The sequence below is a fragment of the Balaenoptera borealis genome (genome assembly GCF_965194805.1).
Source record: "Balaenoptera borealis genome assembly, chromosome: 15".
NCBI lineage: Eukaryota > Metazoa > Chordata > Mammalia > Artiodactyla > Balaenopteridae > Balaenoptera > Balaenoptera borealis.
In genome coordinates this window covers 41,716,450-41,732,652 of record NC_138871.1, presented here as the reverse complement: position 1 = coordinate 41,732,652, position 16,203 = coordinate 41,716,450, and positions in this window count along the sequence as shown.

The following is a 16,203-nucleotide window of genomic DNA, read 5'->3' as shown; positions in this document are numbered from 1 at the left end:
GCCATATGGTTTTCTTATTAGAAAAAAAAAAACTGAATTTAATTGATTTACAATCTATGTTCCCTTATTTTCAAATACAACTAGTTGATTTACACTGGCCAGATTTAATTTTTTTTGATATTAAATCAAAACATGGAATTACATAAATGTCTTCAGTATGTAAGTCCATACCCATACATCAATATCAATGTAAATGCATAAACTAACAAAATACTATTTACTCAACTTTTAAAGGTTTCCCAGTCTCTGGATGAACAACTGATTTTAACTAACTAGTTACATTTGTTTCCAAATTTTACATCTTTTAGACCACAGTGGGTTTCAAAGTATGTTTCATTAAACCCAGGTGTTCAATATGACTCTTCCTTCTTCCTCCCCCGCTCTTCTTAGCTGCTACCAAGGGTGGGAGGTAAGGGAAACAAGGAGACAGAGCTCCAACCCAAAGAGCTGCAGCTTTTGGGGGGTTAAGGGTTTCTTTTATGCCTTTGCTTAAGCAAAAGTGTTCTATGGTTATAAATCATTTTAAACCACCATTAAGAAAAAATCTGAAATAAAACTAAAGTTACTTTCTTAACTCATACAATATACAAACAAAACAAAACAAACAAACAAACAAAAAACACACATAAAACCTGTGCTATGGAAGTACAAGAAAGAAATCTTTGGATAATTTAAAAAATATCTTTGAGTTACTAAAATAAAACCTATATCAGAAAAAATGGCAGATTTAAAAATATATTAAACTTCTACATATACAAAACAACATTTAAAATTTTTGAATGTTAAAAGAAAAAACCACAGTAGGAAGAAATATTTTAACATTCATAACAGACAACAGATTACCATCCACAGTAAATAAAGACTTCTTAAACATGTATTCAAGAGCAAGTAACTAGATTTAAAACAGCAAAAGATATTAACAAGAAATTTACCAGAGAATGAAATCACACTTCCTGACTTAAAAATATTACGAAGCTGCAATGATTAAAACAATCTGATATTGGCACCAAAACAGACATACAGACCAGTGGAACAGAATAAAGAGCCCAGAAATAATCCCACTCTTATAAGACCAACTGATCTCAACAAAGGTGTCAAAAAGACACACAGGGAAAGAACAGTGTCTTCAACAAATGGTGTTGGGAAAACTGGATATCCACCAGCAAACATTATACCACTTTATACAGTATACCAAAAAAAAGAAAAAAAAATCATTTCGAAATGGAGTAAGACTTAAACATAAGATCTGAATCTATACAACTCCTAGAAGACAACATACAGGAAAAGCTCTTGGACATTGGCCTTGGACATGATTTCTTGGCTATGACGCTGAAAGCACAGACAATAAAAGAAAAAATAAGACAGGCGGAACTACACCTAACTAAGAATTTGCACAGCAAAGGAAACAATCAAAAGAGTCAAAAGACAACCTACAGAATGGGAGAAAATATTTGCAAACCACATGCCTAAAAAGGAGTTAATATTCAAAATATATAAGAAACTCCTACAACTCAAAAGCAAACAAACAAACTAACAACACCTGATTTATTTATTTATTTATTTTTGGCTGTGTTGAGTCTTCGTTTCTGTGCGAGGGCTTTCTCTAGTTGCGGCAAGTGGGGACCACTCTTCATCGCGGTGCACGGGCCTCTCACCATCGCGGCCTCTCTTGTTGCGGAGCACAGGCTCCAGACGCGCAGGCTCAGTAATTGTGGCTCACGGGCCCAGTTGCTCCGTGGCATGTGGGATCTTCCCAGACCAGGGCTCGAACCCGTGTCCCCTGCATTGGCAGGCAGATTCTCAACCACTGCGCCACCAGGGAAGCCCAACACCTGATTTAAAAATGAGCAAAGGACTTGAATATATCTTTCTCCAAAGAAGACAAACAAATGGCTAGCATGTATATAAAAAGGTGTTCAACACCACTAATCATCAGGGAAATGCAAATTAAAAGCACAGTGAGATACCATCCCACACGTTGGGATGGCTATTATCAAAAAGCAAAACAAAACAAAAGGTAATGAATGTTCATGAGGATATAGAGAAAAGGGAACCCTTGTGCACTATTGTTGGCAATGTAAAATGGTGAGGAAGCTATGCAAAACAGTGTGGAGTTTCCTCAAAAGCTCATCAATATAACTACCATATGATTCCGCAATTTCCCTTTTGTGTATATATCCAAAATAATTGAAATCAGGGTCTCACATCGTTGCCTGCATTCCCATATTCATTGCAGCATTATTCACAGCAGCCAAGATATGAAAACTATCCAGATGCCCATCAGCAGATGAATACATCAAGAAAATGTGGTATACACATACAATGGAATATTATTCAGCCTTAAAAAAGAAGGAAATACTACCATTTGCAACAACATGGATGAACCTGGAAGACGCTATGCTAAGTGAAATAAACCAGTATCAGAAAGACAAATACAGTATGATTCCACTTATGTGCAGTATCTAAAATAGTCAAACTCATGAAAGCAGAGAACAGAATTTTGATTGCCATTGGCTGGAAGCAAAGGGGAAATGGGAGGTTTTCAATGAGTATAAAGTTTCATTTATACAAGATGAATAAGTTCTAGAGATCTGATGTACAACAAAGTGCCTACACCTAACAACACAGTATCATGCACATGAAGTTTTGTTAAGAGGATAGATTTCATGTGAAACATTCTTATTATAAAAGAGGTGGGGGGGAAGGGAACACAAGGAAACTTTTGGTGGTGATGGATGTTTTTATTACCTTGATTGTGGCGACAGTATCACAGGTATATGCATATGTCCAAACTCATCAAATTGTGTACATTAAACATATGCAGGGTTTTGTTGTTGTTGTTGTTGTTGTTTTTGTATATCAATTATACCTAAACAAAGTCATAAAAAAATTGTGGTGGTAGTGATGCTAGGCAACTTCCCAGGCTAGGTCACAGAAAACGTAGCTTCTGGTTTTTGCTCTCATGGATTGCTCATCTTGGGGAAGCTGGCTGCCATATTATGAGGATACTCAAGTAGCCTATGAAAAAGCCCATACTGAGGAGAATAGAGGTCTCCCAATAACAACCAACACCAACCTGCCAACCATGTGAATGAGCAACTTAGATCCTTCAGTCCCAGTCCAGACCTCAGATTTCTACCAACATCTTGACTACACTCTAGTGAGGGACACCAAGCCAGAACCAGCCAGCTAAGATGCTCCTAGATTTCTGACCAACGAAAACTATGAGGTAATGAAGGTTTGTGGCTGTTTGAGACCACTAACTTTAACATAGTTTGTAATATAGAAGTAGATAAATAATATACAATATTTTATGGTAGCATTATTTGTAATAGTGAAAAATCAGAAAAAATGTATATTTCTATCAATAAGGATATGGTTGAATAAATTGTGATTAATCCATATTATGAAACATTATGTAATTATTAAATTAACAAGGTAGCTCTATATCTTCTAAAATGCAATATCTTTAGGAAATGTTAAATAATAAGACCGAACAACATGTATTATATTAATTTTTATAGTAAAATACATTTGGATATTTATAATTTAGATATACACCTACATACGGATGTCTGTATTTGTATATGCTTTCAGAAATCTTTGGAATAGAGGATTGGACTGAAGGAGGTAGTAAGGAAGGAGATTTAATTTTATGCACTTCTACATATTTGGAATTTTTTAATAACAAACATGTTTTATGCATCCATGTTTCCTTTTATGGCTTTATTTTTTAAATTAAACTGATGAAAAACAAATGAAGTAGTATACTTTTCTTTTAGGAGCTTTCATTGTTAATATTAACTAATTACCAAGATGTACAAGACAAGAAAATAAGGTGAAGTCAAAATGCATAATTTACTTTAATAGCTTTTTGGCTATGATAAAGCAAGTGAAATGACTGTTTTGATTACAAGCCAGGTAGTTTTATGCCATTCTATGGCTACTGCTTACCTGTCTGTCAAATGGGATCGTGGGTCTCAAGAGGTGACCTTGGGAAAAAATGAGGATGACTTGGCCCAAATACACCACTGATACTGGACAAAGTCCAGAATCCACACCAAATGCCAGATGGACTGTGGGTCGATAGTGACATCTTCATGTACAAAGGACAGCACATTAAAGAAGGGGATGAAATAGATGTCTGCCTGTGGGAGTTATTGACTAGGTTTAATGCTAGGGCTTTTATCCGGTTATGCTGCATGTAATATGCTGAGGATTTCAGAAAAAAAATAATGCACGGGCTGTCCCAAGAACTAGAGGTCAAAAGGGAGTGGATAATAGAATTTGAATAAAAAGGAAAAATTGATTAGCTGATAGTGATTATTAGGCAAGGTTACAGAAGGCAATATTACAACTAGTGGAGCATTGCTAAAGGACACCCATCCCTTAATACAACGCCACCTGAATCAACCTGAGGTATAAAATATGAAGACTCAAGTGACCAAGGCAAATTTTAATTGGGATTACAAATATTACTCTGCAAAACATGGCTAAAAATGTTCCCTGAGAGTGTTTTTGTAAAATGTTATGCCTTTCTTTCAAAGGTTCCTTACAAGTAGTTTTAAAAAAAATTCTTTAATTCCAGTTTATAGATTTTTCTTATTTTAATGTTCTCCTCTCTGGTGTAGGCATATTATAAATGGAATTAACTACATTACTAATGCTTTTAATCTGATTTTACTGGTGCCTAGGGCTGATGACTAGGAATCAGCATGTGTGTCGTTAAAAGAAAAATACAGTTACATAGAAACTAAATTCCATGTCTAAATAAACACATTTATCTATGTGCCTTATTTATTATCCCAACTAGCCAAAGCAGAAGGGCCTGACTGCACTTCTTCAAAAATAAGGTAGCTAGAAAGCAGTTTCTCTGGCCACTGGAATTTTCTTGATGAAAGAACGGGCAAGAACAGCCTAAAATTTGATGTATTCTTTGTATGTAATCCCTGAATTTTAGGCTGGAACTACATATTTTGGGGGCACTATATACATTTTTATGACTATTCATATGTAAGAAATAATTGACAGTTTTTAATTCACTTGAGTCAACTGCCGAGCAATCACTTGGATTGTTGCAGTCGATCTGATCTGGCGATTCAAGACAAGTGAAGTATCAATACTAACTGGACACTGTTGATTGAAAGTCCTCTGTCTGAGGCCACAACTTTGAACCTGATGACACATGAGGAAAGAAATGGGAGAGCATAAGTTGATAATTTTAAAAGAAATGATCAAAGGGAGAGGATGGCAGAGTCCAAAATATAAGAACCAGTTCCTGAAACCACAGTGGACTCTTGCCTCAACTTGCCTTTGCTTATATTTACTTTGGAATAGTTCCAAATTCTGTGCTATGTCAATCATAAATCAGTTGATTATGAATGGCCACCTCCTCTTCCCATCATCTGTCAAATCTCTTCATCAGCTTAGGCACACCAGTGACCTGCACCGACTACCTCTACATGAGGGATTCTGATTGTCTCCTGCCCTCTGATTACAATACTTCCTGAGCTATTTAGTGGGCAGCAACTCTTTTCTTGGCCGTTGTACCTCTCGTTATCTTGGATTATTATTTATATTTTTGTGCTATCATTTGACTTTTTTACATAGTTCATTATCCCAAGTACATGGAAGCTTATGGAGTGCAAATGATTGTGCTTTATCTTTTCTTTTCTTGCTTTTTTTTGCCCATTCCCACTTCCCCACCACCACTAAGCCTATCACAGCACGTTAGACCAGGAGATCCTCATTACACATTTGTTGTTTTGTAAAGTCGGCCCTTCGGGAACTTCACAGCTTCATTGAGACAGGACAATATTTGAACCCCCAAAAAAGCTTTATTACCATTATAAAGGCAAAGGCAAAAGAAGGGGAAATATGTTTAATTAGCAACACGAATATTTTCGTAATACAATTTAATCTTCCCAGTATGCTTACGAAGAGATGGGTATTATTGTTTTTTCTACTTTACAGATGAGGAAACCAGGCTAAGAGAGGCCAAACAATTTGCCTAAACTTGAAATGATTTTAAGTGGTTGGGATGATTCAAACCCAGGTCAGTAGCCTCTGGGCCAGTTCAACAGTAAGTAACATTAAAGAGACTGCATTAACAGCCTGCAAAGCAAGACAACCCTTGAGGGACTGAGGAGTAATGAAAGCATATGGAAATGGGTCATGAATCAGGAAAGGCTTCCTGAATGAGGGAACATGAAAAGGAGGAAAAGAGGGGGATTACAGCCCTGAAAAATAGAAGATCATGTAAGTGGAGCAAAGTAATAAAGAAAAGAAAAAGCATTTGCCACTAAGTCTGTAGAAATATTTACAGTTGGTTTCCAATCTCCTCATATTTTCTATCTAACCAAACAGCAATAAAGGTATGTGGGAAAAACATATATATTAAATTACTAGGTGTCAGATTTCTGATTTGATAACACTTGGTATAAAAATAACAGTTATTATTACTCTTCATTTATCTAGCTCTGAGAGTGTACACAGCACAGTATAATAAGTAGAATTTATCAGAGGAGGGACAAAATTTGTGCCCCAAGGGCTTTGCTGAGTAGAGCCTCAAGTGGAAACCGTGTGACACCGAAAATCAGGGCACTGCAATCGCTGTACATCTAGAATCGCCTTCTCTCTTGGGCTGTGGTTGAAGATATGGGGGCCTATTGCAAGAGACATTTTTCTTTTTTTTTTTTTTTAACATCTTTATTGGAGTATAATTGCTTTACAATGGTGTGTTAGTCTCTGCTGTATAACAAAGTGAATCAGCTATACATATACATATATCCCCATATCTCCTCCCTCTGCGTCTCTTTTGTGGGAGGATATAGAAGGAGATTTTCACGTCCGACTTTTAGAAAGATGTTAATTGGGGCCTTTTTCTAACATTACGTACCCCACATTACCACACACACAAAAAACCCAAAAAACAAAAACTGTCTCTTGTGTAATAGGAAAGGTTCAATCATGATCCAGGGAGATCCAAAATCTGGGAACAAGGGGGGATGGGCAACCTTCTCCTCAGGGTCCCAGAAACACAAGTTCAGGCTCATAGCAATTAAATGTATTAGTTACAGTGTATCCATCAATGCTAGTAAATATAGACACAAAAATGCCCTGCCTTGGCATTGTGGCTCTGATATCCAGAATACAACCAAGAGACAGCAACTGAGCAAAATAAAGTTCCTTCACACAAATCAGAACACAGGCCCTCAATCATAGATTATGAACTTTCATCCTGGACACAGCTTAATAAACTCCGTTTTATAGTTTCCTAGCTCCAGTTATTTAGCAGAAGCAAATGAAAAGTATGAGGGAAGGCAGAGAGCTGAACAACAAGGGAGGAGATCAAAAATCTGAAAAATGTAGCCAGGTCTGGGGTAGGATGAAGTGACCAGGGCACAGAACAAACAAACCTGCAAATCAGTGGTCCCTGAGGACATTGGTATTTGCACAGGGTTGTAACCCAGAGTTCAATTTGTGCTTGTTTCAGCTGCTATATGTTATATATTATCCATAATAAAATAATTATATTTCAATTAAAAAAAGAATTATGACACTCTGCAAAAACAAACACTGAATCAACAACTCCAATTGAAAGAAAAAAAATAATTGGAAAAAAGAATTTAAAAATAGGGAACTCATGACGTAGGATAAAAGCAGTAAGTAACCTTTGAATTTAAGTCTAAAAAACCCACTATTAATTGTTATGAAAATTTGTAAAACAAAAATACTTAAATTGAGCCATAGTATAAAATGTTAATGATCAATTAGAAAAAAAAAATCCAGGTTATTTCAGATAATTTATGAGATGAACAATGTTAGAGAGAAACTAAACTAAAATCACGTAAAAGTTTGTTAAACATTGAATAAGTATTATATTTATTGAACCCCTATTATGTGTCAGGAGCTATACTAGGTGCTAGGGCTTTAGCAAAAAACAGTGCAAACTAATTCATGCCCAAATTACAACCCAGCATGTGAACAGTAAGTATACAAATATATAATATAATTTCTGGTTGTGCATGCAAAAAAGAAAAATAAACCAGGGTAAGAGTGTCAGGGGGAGGGTCAAAGGGAGGGATTGCTACTACTTTAGATATGGTGTTCTTAGATATCCTCTCTTAGGAGATCACATTTACACAGAGCCTCTGAAAACAATATGGCCATTTAGAGGAAAAACCTTCCAGGAAAAGTGCTAGGTGAATGCAAAGGCCCTCAGGCAGGGTTGGCTTTGGTATATTTGAGGAACAGTAAGAAACAGAATGAGAGAGAGAGAAGGTAGATGAATTTGAATACATAGGTAGTACTCTAGAGGAACAAGACCTAATGTTGAATTGGATGTGGGATCAAAGAGAGATTTTAGTACCCCACACCCACCTACCCTCTCCCTATCACCATGACCTTGAGATACTTGGGTAAATGGTAGAGCCAATTACTCTGATGAGAAAAACTGGAAAAGAAGCACATGTGTGAGGGGGTTGAGAATAGAGAGGCAATGAGAGTTAGGTGACGATTCTGCTGGAGATCTGGAGAGGTTGGACTGAAGATCAATGATTAGGATCCATCAGAATATAGATGGTACAAAGCTAGGGGACTGACTAAGGGATCCCAGGCAGTGGGTGTAGATACAGGAGACAGGAGGTCCAAAGACTGGCTCTTGACACATGCCAGCATTTATAAATGGAATACAGAAGGAGGAGTACACAGAGGAGAAAGGGGTTCGTGAGTCCAAGAAAGCCACAGAGCGTAGAGTCCTGAAAGTGAAAAAAAGAAAAATCTCAAGGGTGAGTGAGCAGCTGAGTAATCTCCTGAGAGGTTAGGTAAGTCAGATAAGCACTGAGAACCCACCATTAGATATGATGATCAGTGGGTCATTGACAACCTAGATGAATTTATACATTTACAGACAATTAAAATTCTTAACAATGATAGAGAAATGCACAAAGTTAAAGCAAAGTCCTAATATGAAAATATGCCAGAGAGGGATCACTACTTCTACCCCACCCCTCCCTGGCCCCTGACCCCTGCCTGGTGACCCCTGTTTCTGAAAGAAGTGTGTTACATCCTTTGATGGAGTGGGGCACAGAGCACAAGATGGAATCATTCATTTTTGTATAGTGTGTCACACCCAGGAGATAAGTCAACCCATGATTAGAGGAGGGCTAATCCAAACAATCTAAACAAAGGGAAAACTTGAGACTCTCACAGTGAGTCTATGAGATGGAGTGAAAAGGGGCAGATGATTGTGGAGGGAGGGGTGGCCCTCAGCAGTCCAGCAACTACCTGACTTAAAGAAACCTAATTCTAATAAATAAGTGTTTTTCATTTTATTGCTTGTTTTGTGTGTTTTCCTTTTTTTCTTCATCAAGTGAAATCAAATAACAGAGAAGGTACATTTGCTAACTATTTGGAATTTTGAAGGAAAAAAGAAGAATGGGATACGGTGCTTGTGGACTAAGGAATGGAGTGGGGACAGCTCCTACACAGGGAATAATATTTCCTCTGCAATTATAAAAATTTGATATAATTGCTCATTGGGAGAAAATATAACCATCAGCACCATATTTTTTTCCTTATAACCACCTATATTTTGTTGTATATGGTTGTGGAATTGATGCATGGTAATATTCCTTTTTCTTTTTTAAGTACTTCATGAAGGAAAGAAAGAAAAATTCCATTGTGATAGTGCAGCAGCCAAGATTTAAAGTTGTGCTGGACTTACAATTGAAATGCAAATCACTCTTTGCAAACAGCTTCCCACTGAGCCCCAAATTTTTACAGATCAGGTTCTGCTGTCCTGATGAGGAATCATTGAACGGCATTTCCCAGGATTCACAAATTAGTTGCTGTCTAAGGTATCATTTTCTATGTTATAATTGTAACTTACCAGAGGAAACTTTGTCACAAAAGACAGTACCCTGTGCTTCCATTATTCTTCCAGCTGCACCGCCACTAAGGATTCTTTCACACACAATAAAATACACATCATGACCTCCCTCTCTGAAATACACACTCCTTGAATATAAACATTTTGAGAATATTGGTGTGCTTTTCTTCCCCTTCTTTTTTAGATGTGCAGATGGTAAAATACTGGCTGCCATGAACTGAAGACAATAAATAGAAATTACCAGCTTCTTATGGCTGCCTGATAGAAATGTGCCAGCTTGGGAAAGGCTGATTCTCCAGGCACAATAATCCTCTGGGCAAAGAAATCCCTGGATATTCAGATCCACTTGCTGGATGCTCCTTAAGGCGTAGGTAAGGCTGTCCACTTCAGACATGCTTAGCTGCCCTCAGAAACAAGGAGGCTGCTTAGAACCCTGGAAGGTTACCTCTCTTTCCCCAAGTTAAAAGAGCTAAAGCTCTGAGAGAGGCAGTATTGCACACAGGACAGAGAACACGAAAGGCTGAGGGTTTAAACGCTGAAGTTGAGACACAGAAATAATTTCCAAAATTATGGTTGTATAGTGGGACCATCACTAGCTAGTACCTTTAAACTTGGTCTTGTCACAGACCTTTGCTAGCTGAGTTATCTGAGACAGATACAGCGTGTCTGTGGATGTCCATCTCCACATATGTCAATGTTCTGGATCAGAAATTTCTCAAAGAGAATTCTGAGAATCACCTGATCCCAGAAGCACTCAGGGAGCTTGTTCTAAAAGGAGCATCTGGAGACTCATCCCCAGAGATTCTGATTTATTTTACCCAGGATAGGTTCCAAGAATCTGCAATTTTAACAAGTTCCCCAAGATGATTTTTATGCACATTGAATTTGAGAACCACTGCAGTAGATGAACCCTGAGATTCCTCCAGATTTAAGGGTTGAAAAATCAATAGGTTAGTCAAGCATACCCACCTTGAAGCCTGGGTCCCTTAACCAGGAAAATATACTTATCAAGAGAAATTGAAGGCAAAAGGCTCCTCCATATGAGGTTAGTATCTACATCTAGATAGAAGCTACTAGAGACCCCATTCCTCAAGTATATTTTCAGCAGCCCCACTGGGAGGGCAAGCTATAAACGTGTTGAAATCCCAGCGTTCACCTTCCACATCTCCTGGCCGCTGAAAAGAGATGAGTCTCATAGCTGCCGTCTTCCTGCCAGAGCAGGAGAGGTTCCTGGGGAAGGCTGAGTAATAGAGGGAGAGCATGGTCCTATCTCCAGCCCCTGTGGTTTGAGGAGGAGGGGAAACTGAGGAATGTGGACAGGAGAACCCGCCCATTACCTCAGCTTCCTAGATAAAGTAGGAGGCAGAGAAACATGTGAGTGAGAAGAGAAGGTGTTGACAAGGACTGAAAAAAAGTATGACGGATTGGAACTTTTATTGAGGAGAATGGGTGCGAAATCTAAGCAAAGTCAAGGGATAGGTGTGGAGTTCCATAAGTCTCGACTAGGGTGAAGTCTCTGGAATTTTATTATTGTTAATCATCTTGATTGTGAAATTATTCATATCAACATTTAATTCTTTGAAAACCAGGGATACTGGATATATTTTCACATCTTTATTGGTTATATGTTTTATGTGGTGAATTATCTATTCATAATCTTTGTTCATGTATTTTATTATTTCTTCTTTGACCATTTTTGTGTTTATTATAATAATTGTTCAATGTATGTGCTGCAAATAATTTTCTTCATTTTTTGTGTTTATGTCTTTTCAATGCACACACATGTTCATTTGTATGTAACCAAATCTACTGAATTTTCTCATATATTCTTCCATATCTATTTAACAGTCTATGCTGTTGAAGAGACTCAAATATTTCCAAGAGTCTCCTTTTTGCCTTGTAATTTTTCCTCCACCTGATTTTTTTTTCTGCAGTACCAATTTTAGTCTTTAGTCTTTTCAAATGGCTAACAAATTGTGTAGTCAACTTTCAATTATTACAAGTTAGGAAGGCTGGCATAACATGCATGGTTATAATGCTACTAATAACTCCCCTGATGAATATATCAAATAATCTTTTTCCCCCATAAGGTTCTTATTTCAGTAAACTCTATTCAAAGCATCAGCTCCTAATGATAGCACTTGTTTTCACAAAAAGATAAACCTGGTTTCTTTAAGTGACTCTATTTTACTGGGCCTTAGTCTCCTTACCTACAATACATTTGTTTCAGGTGATTCTCAAAGGCTTTCTCAACTTTGAAATTGTATTATTTTAAAGAGCAGAGTGTACATCTGTCATTGTGCTAACTAGACCTGTCTTCCTTAGAGTAGGGGCTCAACACTACAGCCCTCAGGCCATATCTGGCCAGTGGCCAGTTTTTTATAAGGCACTTGAGCTAAGAACGGTTTTCATATTTTTAAAGAGTTGTTAAACAACAACAACAATAGGAATATTTGACAGAGACCCACAGATTTTATGAGGCCCTCAAAGCCTAAAATAGTTCCGATGTGGCCCTCTAGAGAATCGGCTTACTGACTCCTGCTATAGTATCAGCAGGCAGATCTTTTGTTATCACGGACACCTCTCCAAAAGTACCACTGGCAGACAACACAACAAGTACCATGTTTCCTCTTCTTCGGGGCACAAATTTAGAACACATTTCCCAGTCTCCCTGCAGTTAGGGCTGACCATTAATTGAGTCTTACAGAATGGGGTATTGGCAGATGTGATATACACCACTTCCAGACCCCTGCTAAATCTGTCCCATGCTGGAGCTCCATTTCTCTCTTGTGTACACCAGTTGGATGTAGAGAATCCAGCAGAAGACACCAGCACTTTAGGAGGTGATGCAGCCATCAGTGAAGGGAACTCAAGTCCCCAACTGACCTGGTGGTAGGCTACACGTCAACAAAGAACATCACATTGAACTTCATCTGAGTAAAACATAAACTTGGTGTTGGTTAGGACAATAAATGAGGGGATTCATTACGGCTGCTAGAATCTATCCCAACTAAAGCTCTGCTTCTCCTCTGCAGCTCAGCTAGCATGTTGCTTCTGTCCTCTTTGAGCTAGGAAACCAGAGGACCAACACTGTTAAAAAACAAAATAGTGACACTGAGGAAATAGCAACTCGAAATAGTGACTCAGTTTCTGAGTGAAAGGAAAAATTCTATAACATCAATTTAGAACGGAGATTTTGGTAGATCAGTGACCTTTGTCCCTTTGTTAGTTAGGTTTGGACCATTTTTTTCTGAGAGACAACTCCACTCAAAGAAGTGGAGTGTCAGACCATCAATAATTAGCTGTACTGAGTCTTCCTTTTTTCTGAGGGCTGGGGCTAATGGGAATTGAATGGCTTAAGGTGAGTATAAGTGCATTTTAACTAACCAGTCACAAAATTTAGTTCTGAAGATGCATGAAGAAGAATTATATTCTTTGGATATTCATATTGCCTGGGAAAAATCACAGAAAAAATCTTAGTAAGTTTCTAAATCAGAGACCCTTCAGCGACCAGCATGGGAAATGCTATGTCCAGAGTACATATAGCAACAACCCAAAATTAAAATTAACAAGTAGATGTCACTATTAAGACAAAATTGCCGTATAGTGGAAGAGCTAAGGGCATGACTGAATTTAGTAAGCCTGAGTATGAACGCTTGCTGCACCAGTTATTAACTGTTTGACTTTTTATGACCTCAATCTTTCTGTTATTCTGTACCCTCATTTATAAATGGGGGGAAATGATACCTGCTCTTTAGGGTTGTAATAAAGATTAAATGAATTATTATCTTTAACTTAAAAGAGTGTGACACATAATATGTGTTGATTCATTCTAATTATTACATGATTCAAAATAAGGGAATTCACCCAATATGCAAGGTCTAATGTCACACTTCGAAAATCTCCATTCCCTCTCCTCTCATTCGTGCATTTCTGTAAACACCTTCTTAGTATTTCACTTTTGTCTCAGTTATCCAGTTATTCCTTCTTAGCTAAATTCTGAGATTACGGTTGAGTTATAGATAGGTTGCAACAAGTAAACAGAATGTGGATGGCAGTCCACTTAGATGTAATAACAGGAGAAAGATATAGAGGTAGGAAAAGATGGGGTATATTTGGTTAGCTAATTTTTTTGGCAGTCCTATGTTCTAAAACTGAGACTTAAAGACCAAAAGCATCTTCTTGTCTTCTCTAGAGAAAAGAAACAGCTATCTTTTCTTTCAAAACATTGTAAGCTCTAGGTACATATGAGGCCTCTTTCTATTTTGAGTTGGAAGAAAAGAAGCAATAAGAAAATTCATAATCAGAAGAAAAACCACAGTCCATTTTGTAGAAAATCTTAAAGTTGCTATTGGATATATATATATATATATATATTTTTTTTTTTTTTTTTTTTTTTTTTTAATTGCATACATAGGAACAAAATTCTGCAGTTTGGATTATCCTTAGAATCTGGATCTTTGCACATTTTATTTTTTATCAGTATGCCTGGTTTTCCTTTGTTAAACTTTATAGTTTCTCAGAGCAAAGCATAAGGAACTACATTCTTATTCAGTGCAGTTTGAAAGCTTGCTTTGTTTTCTTCAAGGAGGAAGAGGTACTTTTGTCATAAGGTTTGTAGTCACCTTGTCTGCAACCTCTTAAGCAAGTGATACTTTATCATAGAGAAAAATAAATTCACATACCACATGCAATATGAACACACTAGTTTCTGCTACTAATTCAGAATTCTCAGTCCACCCCGCATGTTTTATGACCTAACATAGTGATATGAAAGGAATTTTATACATTTTAGTTCTGTCCCTCTGCTGGCAGTGGAAGTAAATCCCAAAGTATTTCAGCAGGTGCTATTAATATGCAAATAACAGAGAATACACTGTTTCTAATAGACCTCCCAACTGCATGGGAGGCATCGCTGTTGGAGCAAATTAGCTTTCTGTAATTTGCATGCTTTTCACAACCTCCTGGGATTATATTTTAGATCAGAGACAATAAAAGCATATGCAGTTAGTTTAAAATGTAACTAATTTTAGACTTTGAAACAATTTTAACCTAACTTCTTTGTGGTGTTAAACAGCTATTTTGAAAAAAAACTTTCATAACAGTCTGTAATTTTCATAGCATTGATTTGCCATTAATGGCTCCATCTCTTTATAGCGTGAAAACAAATGTGGGAACAGACCAGGTGTATGAGTTTCCCAATTGACTAAAAAGACACAATGGCGGGGGGGTGGGGGGCGCGGCTGGGGGGCGGCGGTGAACTGGGGGCCTGGGAGTATGCATTGTTTGGGCAATTACAAAGGATAGTATAGATCAAGAGAAAACATAAAATTGGCCCAAATGGAGTGATTAGCCAACATGATTCATGACCAGAGGAACCAGCCAGAAAGGTAAAGCGAAATTATTTAGCTCACCATGTAAGCCTTATAATATCTAAATATCTAAATAAATAAAATGATATCTAAATAAATGAATAAATAATATTGAATTAACTGATTTTAACTATTCCGACTTATATCTTATAAATAATGTGTGTTTAGAATTCTTATTCCATGTCCTAGAAATTAGGAAATTTTCTCGAAAAATGTGTATCCAGTCTGGCAGCAACTAAAGTCATATGTGATTGGGAATTTAACATAATTTATGTTTTTTGTTGATCTATCAGTGAGAAGATGAAAATTGAGCCAAACTGTGCATCTTTCATTGAGAAAATAAATTATTTTGATCCCTTCCTGGACTGGATAAGCTAGGGATTTTGAAAAAAATATTTAGATAATTTTTTAACTTTTGCTGTCTTAAATCCACACATGAAAATTAAGTTGAAGAAATGACATAACTAGATGTTTGAAGCTTAAATGTCGCCTTTGAATATGTGGTTTTGATTTGGATCCCAAATTAACTGATGACTGAATTATTCTGCATTTCCTTTTGTTTCTATAGACACGGCTGCATCATAAGTTTAAAAAATATCACATGAGAAAATGTCATAAATGAGAGTTCTTTAAGATTTACTGGCTAAACGTGTTTCTTATACATCAGTTCAGTAACCAGCAGCTGACCATAGGTAAAATAGATGACTTGGAGGAAAAGAAGAAAAGTAAAAGATAACTTTGCTATAAACAAAGAATATGATTATGTAATGGCCATTCCAATATTTCTGGTTACATTATGGACAGATTTCAAGTCAAGTAATTTCTGCCTCATGAATCTTGCTGAAATGTGTGAATCAACTTGCAATAAATAATTTGGCCATTTGACATACCTTGGATCTGGAGGGAAAAGTAATTAATTTAAATATCATAAATTCAGCT